General features: G+C 36.0%; 1 long non-coding RNA gene and 1 pseudogene across 1 annotated transcript; both read right to left on the bottom strand.

The window, feature by feature from the left end:
* Positions 1-2,984: 2,984 nt before the first annotated feature.
* On the bottom strand, positions 2,985-5,214 carry LOC120205784 (annotated as a pseudogene).
* Positions 5,215-6,289: 1,075 nt separating this feature from the next.
* LOC120205767 lies at positions 6,290-6,922 on the bottom strand. Its single transcript, XR_005524049.1, has 3 exons — positions 6,742-6,922; positions 6,427-6,481; positions 6,290-6,335 (listed from the first exon to the last, which is right to left on the bottom strand). It is a non-coding gene; the product is annotated as an uncharacterized LOC120205767 (long non-coding RNA).
* Between the last annotated feature and the right edge of the window lie 219 nt (positions 6,923-7,141).

Here is a 7,141-nt window from a genome sequence, read left to right as displayed (position 1 = left end):
CTTCGTAAAGGGTTTTGGTTCTATCTTAGCCATTGAAAAGATAGGGAGTTGTAAATGTTATCTTTTGATTCTTTAAAAAGAAAGAACAAATTAGTGAATTTGTTAGAAAATCCTTAGTGAGGAGCTAAGGTAGTGGATGTAGATTTGGTTGATAAGTCGAACCACTTTATATCCTTGTGCCAAATTGTATTATCTTTTTGTTCTCCTTACTCCCTAAATTCAATTTTATCTTTTAAACCCCTTTGCACTTTTTCAGTTATCAATTTAGCCTCTTTAATAATCCTAACAATTTCATTTGTTGATTCAATACAAATGCTGCAAGTAACCGTAAAACGGGGAGGCAAACAATTGTTTTGTTTGTTACAGCTCACAATTTATATTGTGGGGTAAGAATTGATTTTATCTACATTTTTGGAGCATTTTCAACCTTATCAAGACATGAGAAGACAAAGTAGTCAGTTTCAGTTGATCACGGGTAGAACCTAATTATAAGTAGTTATCTAAGGAGGAAAAGATTAGATTATTTTTTGTTTGGTCGTTCCATATTACATTCCACTTCTAGGTCTGGTTCTAGTATAATAATATTTATGCTCCATTCAAAGGATTTAGAGTTGAGTGTTGTGAACGAATCGAGTGACCTCTGTGATAAAAGAATTATTGTTATTCATTGAGGCCCCGGTTTGAGCACCAGAAACACCAGGGATGTGAGCATTAAATTTTGAGAGTTATCTTTGAATATTCCTTGAGGTACGGGTTTCGAGCACCAAGAATGTTAGCGGTGTAAGTGTTCAATGTCAAACGGTTGAGAGATCTTTGAACATATATTACCCTCTACTTACCCCAGATTAAAAGAAAAAAGAGTTGAGTTTTGTTACAAGTCTTCCTTTCGGTATTTTTTTTATTAAGCTAAGGTGATTACAAAGTAGTATATGTTCTAAATACTCTCAATTATTTGACAATGAACTCAATCACCTTGCTGCAGCCGCTGGTGCCCGAACTCGTGACCTCTAGGAACAACAACGATTCCTTTCCGATAATTAAATTCCTCAATTCTCGTATCAATATCATAATAGATAGTAAAACTATGTGGGAATTACAATCTATCATACACATTTTTAATAGTTTGAGGGTGAATACAAGATAATATGTTCTAAAAATTCTCAACCATTTGACAATAAACGTTCATACATCCCAATAGATGTCGTTCTCAAACCCAGGATGTCAAAATAATAACAATTACTTAACCATTGAGATCACTTGGTTCGTATATGTGTACTTCTACCATACACATTCTTGGCAACGAGAGATAAAATTACAACTAGATTTGGATAACATGATGAAATCATGACCCAAAAACCCATTTCAATTAACCCGAATGCAAATCCACCCCAACTTGATTTAACCATACAATTCAAGTCAACAGCACCCTGAACACGCCCAAACTAAATCCAAAATGACCCGGATCAATAACCCAAAATAACTGAAACCATCATAATATTTATTCATTCATTTCATTTGGAGACAAATGAAGGGATAAAAAAACTAAGCTTGCTCTTCCAATTCCAATCATATGCACATAAATAAATAAAGCCAATGCATATTATTAACCCAAACACAATTGTGCTACTATGCCCATGACGTCTTATGTCTTGTCAGGGACCAAAGACAAAGATCAACCCACTGTTTCTTTCCATTTGGATTTTGATTTCGAATGAAATATATCATATCCACCACGTAACTAATCCTTCTTGTAAACCAGAGTTGGATATTCTGGGCTCCACATGTTGTTCTGCACATATTCTAGAACGTCCTCCTGCACCATTACATTATATACATCTCATTCTTACAATTCATGCGTTTGAAACACAACACCACCACTTTTTTATAGGTCAAAAGTCATGTTACCTCGTCCTTGCATATATTTTGGAGCTTTCTAGCATCAATGTCATGATATCCTTCTGCCAGATCCTCTTTCACAGCTTCCTGCACAACAGCCGCTGCTACCTCCTTTGTTATATCTCTTATCCTACAAACAAACAAATAAATAAATAAATTCAAGTATACGACACCAACTTTATTTTCCGGGTAAGAGAAATTATATATATATTAAGGCCTCATCACTTACTTCGCTATTGGAGGGAATATAATGCCTTTAAGGGTGCGTTTGGTTCATGTAATATAAGATTACAAGTAGGAATAAGATTACCTTGAGGTTCTTAACCTTGAGGTCGTGGGATCGAGTCTCATGGTGGGCAATTCATAATTTGGAGGTCTCCCACGGAAGCTGCTCTCAACCTGGCGTTGGGGGCAGCCTACAATCTTACCTCCCCCTTACCCCATTACATATGGGAATAAAGGTCAGCTAATTTAATAAGATTACCGGAATGTAACGTTACCTAACACATTACTGGGAATGTTACATTACTGTGTTTGGTTTGTTTGGCAGTAATATAAGATTACAGTGTTTGTTGAAAGAATAAAAGATTATTAAAATGTATAATTTACCAAATTGACCTTGTTCTATATTTTTTAACAAGTGATATTCTAATTATTTAAATAAAAATTATTTATATAAATATTCATCGATAATATATTATTTTATTATTTAAATATATCATGTATTATTTTAATTTTAATTAATATTAAATTTTACATAATTTATTTAAAAAATATATTAAAATTTTACTTCAACATAATTTATATAAAAATATTTCATGTTCAATATTAGGGATTTTTAACTTTCATTATGATTTTGAATCGACCATGACGATGATTCCGTTGGGTAATATTTTCCACACAAAATAGCTGCTGGGGTATTGGTACCTCTAAAGGAGTATAACATATTGTGTGCGTGTGTATATATATATATATATATATATATATATTCATGCTTCAGATGATTTAAGCTAAACCATAACACACCCTTTAACTGAAGAGCCTAAACCTAATTGTCGTGTCAAAGTAGATTATATCCATTAGATATCTTACTGTTCTAATTTGCAAACAACAATTGCATACCATAGTAGAGGTGCAAGTGTTTGTAACAACAAGTCTACCTGCAACAATGATTGCATTGTAGAGGTGCAAGTGTTTGTTACAGCTACAGCAGCACGCAATCCGAACATCCTTGCATGGTGAGAGAGAGGATAATTCGTCTTACTGAAGGCAGTTATATCAGTTGCGAAGCATTACTTGTTTGTTGTGAATGCTCTACCAACTATTCCTTGGCCTCGGAATAGGTGATGCTTGGAGCACACTTATAGGAAGCCCGAAAGACCTTCATCAGCCACGAAGCAAGCGGAATCCAAGGTGGAAACGCAACGATAAAAGTTCTCATCAGAATGTCGGCATCCACTTTTACCTTGATTGAGGCACGGTGCCCATGTTAAAGCCATTGACAGCTTATATCTCTTGCAGATGGATATTAGAACCTCGACTATATCAGGCAATGCAGCTTGATACAACTCGTTACAAGTCTGTGAAACCATAGGAGTTGCTTTGTCTCAGAAAAGAACGATAAAAATTTCAAATAGTTGAAACTATAGGCTTAAGATGCCTTTGTCTTTACCTCAACACCAGGCGGAGTGAAGCTGTGTGAGCTCCTTTGATCAACAGCCTGCGAATAGATACAATTTATTTAAACCAGAACATTAGGATAGAAGAGGGCCCTATAGGTGACAAGTGAGTAACATTAATAAACAAATACATGACCATTGGCTCTAATGAAAGGTTTTTTCTATGTATTTAATTTACTTTTCTAAAAAATTAAAAGTCAATTACTATATATGGCATGCAACAAAGTTGTTATTATGAAAAATGAAGAAAAATGAGAAAAACCAGGGACAGTTGGTGCATTAAAATACGAAAAATCCGTAATGGACGACTATGAAGTATGCCAGCGGCATAACACATCACATACAACAAGCAATCATAGAATCAGAAAGATGCATAAGCAGACGCAATCCGAATTTTGCAGCTACAATATGAATTTAGCAGCTACAAAGATGTCTACGATGCTAAAACGACTCATGAGGTATATTCAAAACTCTCGAGCAGCAAACTCTCCTGAGTTGTTTAACGGTTAAAGGATCAGAATATCATATGATAAACGAAGAACATGAAGATTATGAAGGAAAAAGAGGAGACCTCATGAGCTTTGCAGACATGTTCAAGTTTCGGGTGATAATTGATCTCTTGAGTAGTTGTGACGACCTCAACACCCAAGCAAGTTCCGTTCCCCCGCTTGAAAACAATACGAGGATATTGATCGCTTCTGAAGAAACGAACATCAGGTGTCCACTCAGGTAACTTCCTTAAAAAGACACGGCCAGGCAACCCGACAGATTCCTTTGAATCCTCCTCGACTGAGAAGTTGTAGGATTCGGAGACATCTCTAAAGATTTTGAGACTCCTGCAATTCGTATTGAGCGAGTAAGGCTGACCTTCGTCGTAAGTACATGCTTCCCTCCTCTTTTTACAGGCACCCAGATTTGTATGAGGACATCCATATCTTTTATAGATTCCTTCAAATATCCAATAGCATGCATTAGTCTCTCTTTCATAGATGACAAAATACCAGATTCCTCCCTCGGTCCTATCCACCATCTATTCCCCAATTCGGTGCCTTGGACTACAAAACATCCAGGTTGTGGCATCGATGTAGCGTTTCCAACAGCCGACCAGTTTTTTGACTTAATTCGAGAATGGTCCGGAAACCATTGTTTCCACCTCTCCTTGATGCAAACTCTGAGAAGGGTCATTCGGATCCGGACCACTAGATGTTGAAGGACCAGGATGCATAAAGTTGAACCCATCGCTAGTCTCTAACCAACATCCTTCAAACAAGAGTTCATCCATAAAATCGAAAGCCATGGCAGCAATATCATCGTAGAAGTTTCTGAATGTAGAATTCGGTGCTAATCCGCCATCGCCTTCCATGTCAAGAAAATGATTTCGAAATTTGCTTCTAAACAAGAGCCTATTGGCCTATATTACATTCCAATTGCAAACACTATCATGAACCGAAACAAAGAAGCAGAGTGATGATGAAAAACAAAAAGAGGAATTTCTAGTAAAGATCCATTTTCCCCGTATTCAAACACCCAATCTGCCCCAAACGCAGAAACATCGTTAACCAAACCTAAAACAAATTATCCAACATCAGCTTCCACATGCAATAATCACAGGCTTTGAAACAAACACTAGATTAAAGAGAAAAACCCCATTGCTTAAACACTCTTTCCTCCTTACAAATTCCAGATTTTACTATTAATAGAAAAGGAAAACATACAAATAAAGAAGTAAAAACAAAGAAGGAGATGATTTCAACTCACTTTACAAAGAATGTTTGAGGAAAAAAAACCCAGTTTTGGTTCTATGGCTGTGCACTGTTTGAGTGAAAGTTGCCTTTGTTTTACACCGAAAACAACAAAACACACAGAGAAGCAATTTCAATCACAGTGATTTTATCATCAGTTCTTGATGGTACCTTGGGTTGTGCTTTTTATATAAACTCACATCCTTGCTTGATCGCTTTTAGCTTTTCAGAGAATCAGCTTTTCAGGGGGAGCGGCGACCAAGGTGGACGGAAATAACGCACGACGGAAATTTTAAATCAGAACGAAGGGAGATGGTTATTTTAGACAACAAGATGGAAATAATGAAATACATGCGGATAGATATTCCGGGAAAATAGTAAAAAGAATCACTGTTGGTTTTGGCTTTTAACTGGCACTTGGTAATGTGTCATATCTAAATGTGGGTATATTCAACCGGAAAAAAAATATTTCTCTCAAGAATGAATTATACCGTAAACTAAACGGGCCTAGGAACTTTCTCTTCTTCATATAGGAAGCTAGACTGCAATTGTCAATTTAAGAGAACAGCTTCTATCATGGCCACTTGGAACAACTAACAACAATTAAGTTAATAATATATATTACACTTATCAGGACTTGACTAATCCACAAGTTACTCCCAAAATGCCTTTAGAAAGGTACGGCCAACAGATCCTCCTTATCCCTAATTTTATAGAAGAATAAACTGAAGTGGCTTAGTGTGAATGGAAATGCAGTCACTGTCACTGTCTTTATCAGTTTATCCCTTTGCATACTCATAATCTACTTAAATTTCATATATACTAGTAACGGCTAAAAAATTATACCAGATATCTTCAACATAAGCTCCTAAGTCTTGACAGGTGAATATTATGAAGCATTCATAAAAATATTGAAAAAAAAACAGAACAAAAAAATGAACCACGCCGTTCTGCTGCAGCCTGTAGCAATCCATCCGAAATGAGCCTAGCGTCAGACAGAAGAGTTCCAAGCCCAATACTACAGAAAAGACAGGTAAAGAACAATATATGATGAATTAGAGAATCACAAAGTAAAAAGAAACCATTGTGAAATGAATTAAAAAACTGACCCTGGAAAGAGATACATGTTGTTTTCTTGGTTGCAATGCCCTATACGACCATTTCCTAAATTGTTCATGACTTAAAATAAGTAAACCTTTCACTCTCAAATGAGAAAATGGGGAACGCTTTTCCTGTTTGGAACTTGTATAATAATCCAGATGCTACAGAATTTCAGGCAGAAAATGAGGACCTTGTACAATAAGAGGCTATAATTCATATAAATTTCAGCATTTTTAACACACAGAGCCCCTACATGGCAAATTGGCAGAGGACTACAAAAATTTAAAGTTGACAATGTTTAACAAGGTAGGTTCGACACATACCAAGATCAACATCTCTAAATGGACTTCCACTTGCAAATATAATGTTGTCGCCTACAATTTTGAAAGCTTCCTCTGGAGTGCACTCAGCTGTGATTAACAAGGGCAAAAAAGTCCATGACAAATCTCAGTACAAATATTAATGGCCCTAATTTTATGTCCCCAAAATATTTTAAAAAATGTACCATTTATAAAGCTCAAGATATATAATAACCTCTAAAGTGGACTCTATAACATATATCAAGTGAAAGAAAAAAGTGAAAACTTAAATAGAGATTCTATCAGATGGTTTTCCTTTATGCCTGTCCCCTTGCAAAAAGGAGTGCCTAGGCCCACTAGGCATGTGCCTGAGCAAATGGGCCAAGCCTGAAAGATTCTGAGACGCTTTTGTTGTAAAATGCAA

This window comes from Hibiscus syriacus, unplaced genomic scaffold, assembly GCF_006381635.1.
Source record: "Hibiscus syriacus cultivar Baekdansim isolate YM2019G1 unplaced genomic scaffold, ASM638163v2 tig00013040_pilon, whole genome shotgun sequence".
Lineage (NCBI taxonomy): Eukaryota > Viridiplantae > Streptophyta > Magnoliopsida > Malvales > Malvaceae > Hibiscus > Hibiscus syriacus.
Note: the sequence above shows the minus strand (reverse complement) of the source record. Positions and strands in the feature narration are given on the sequence as shown.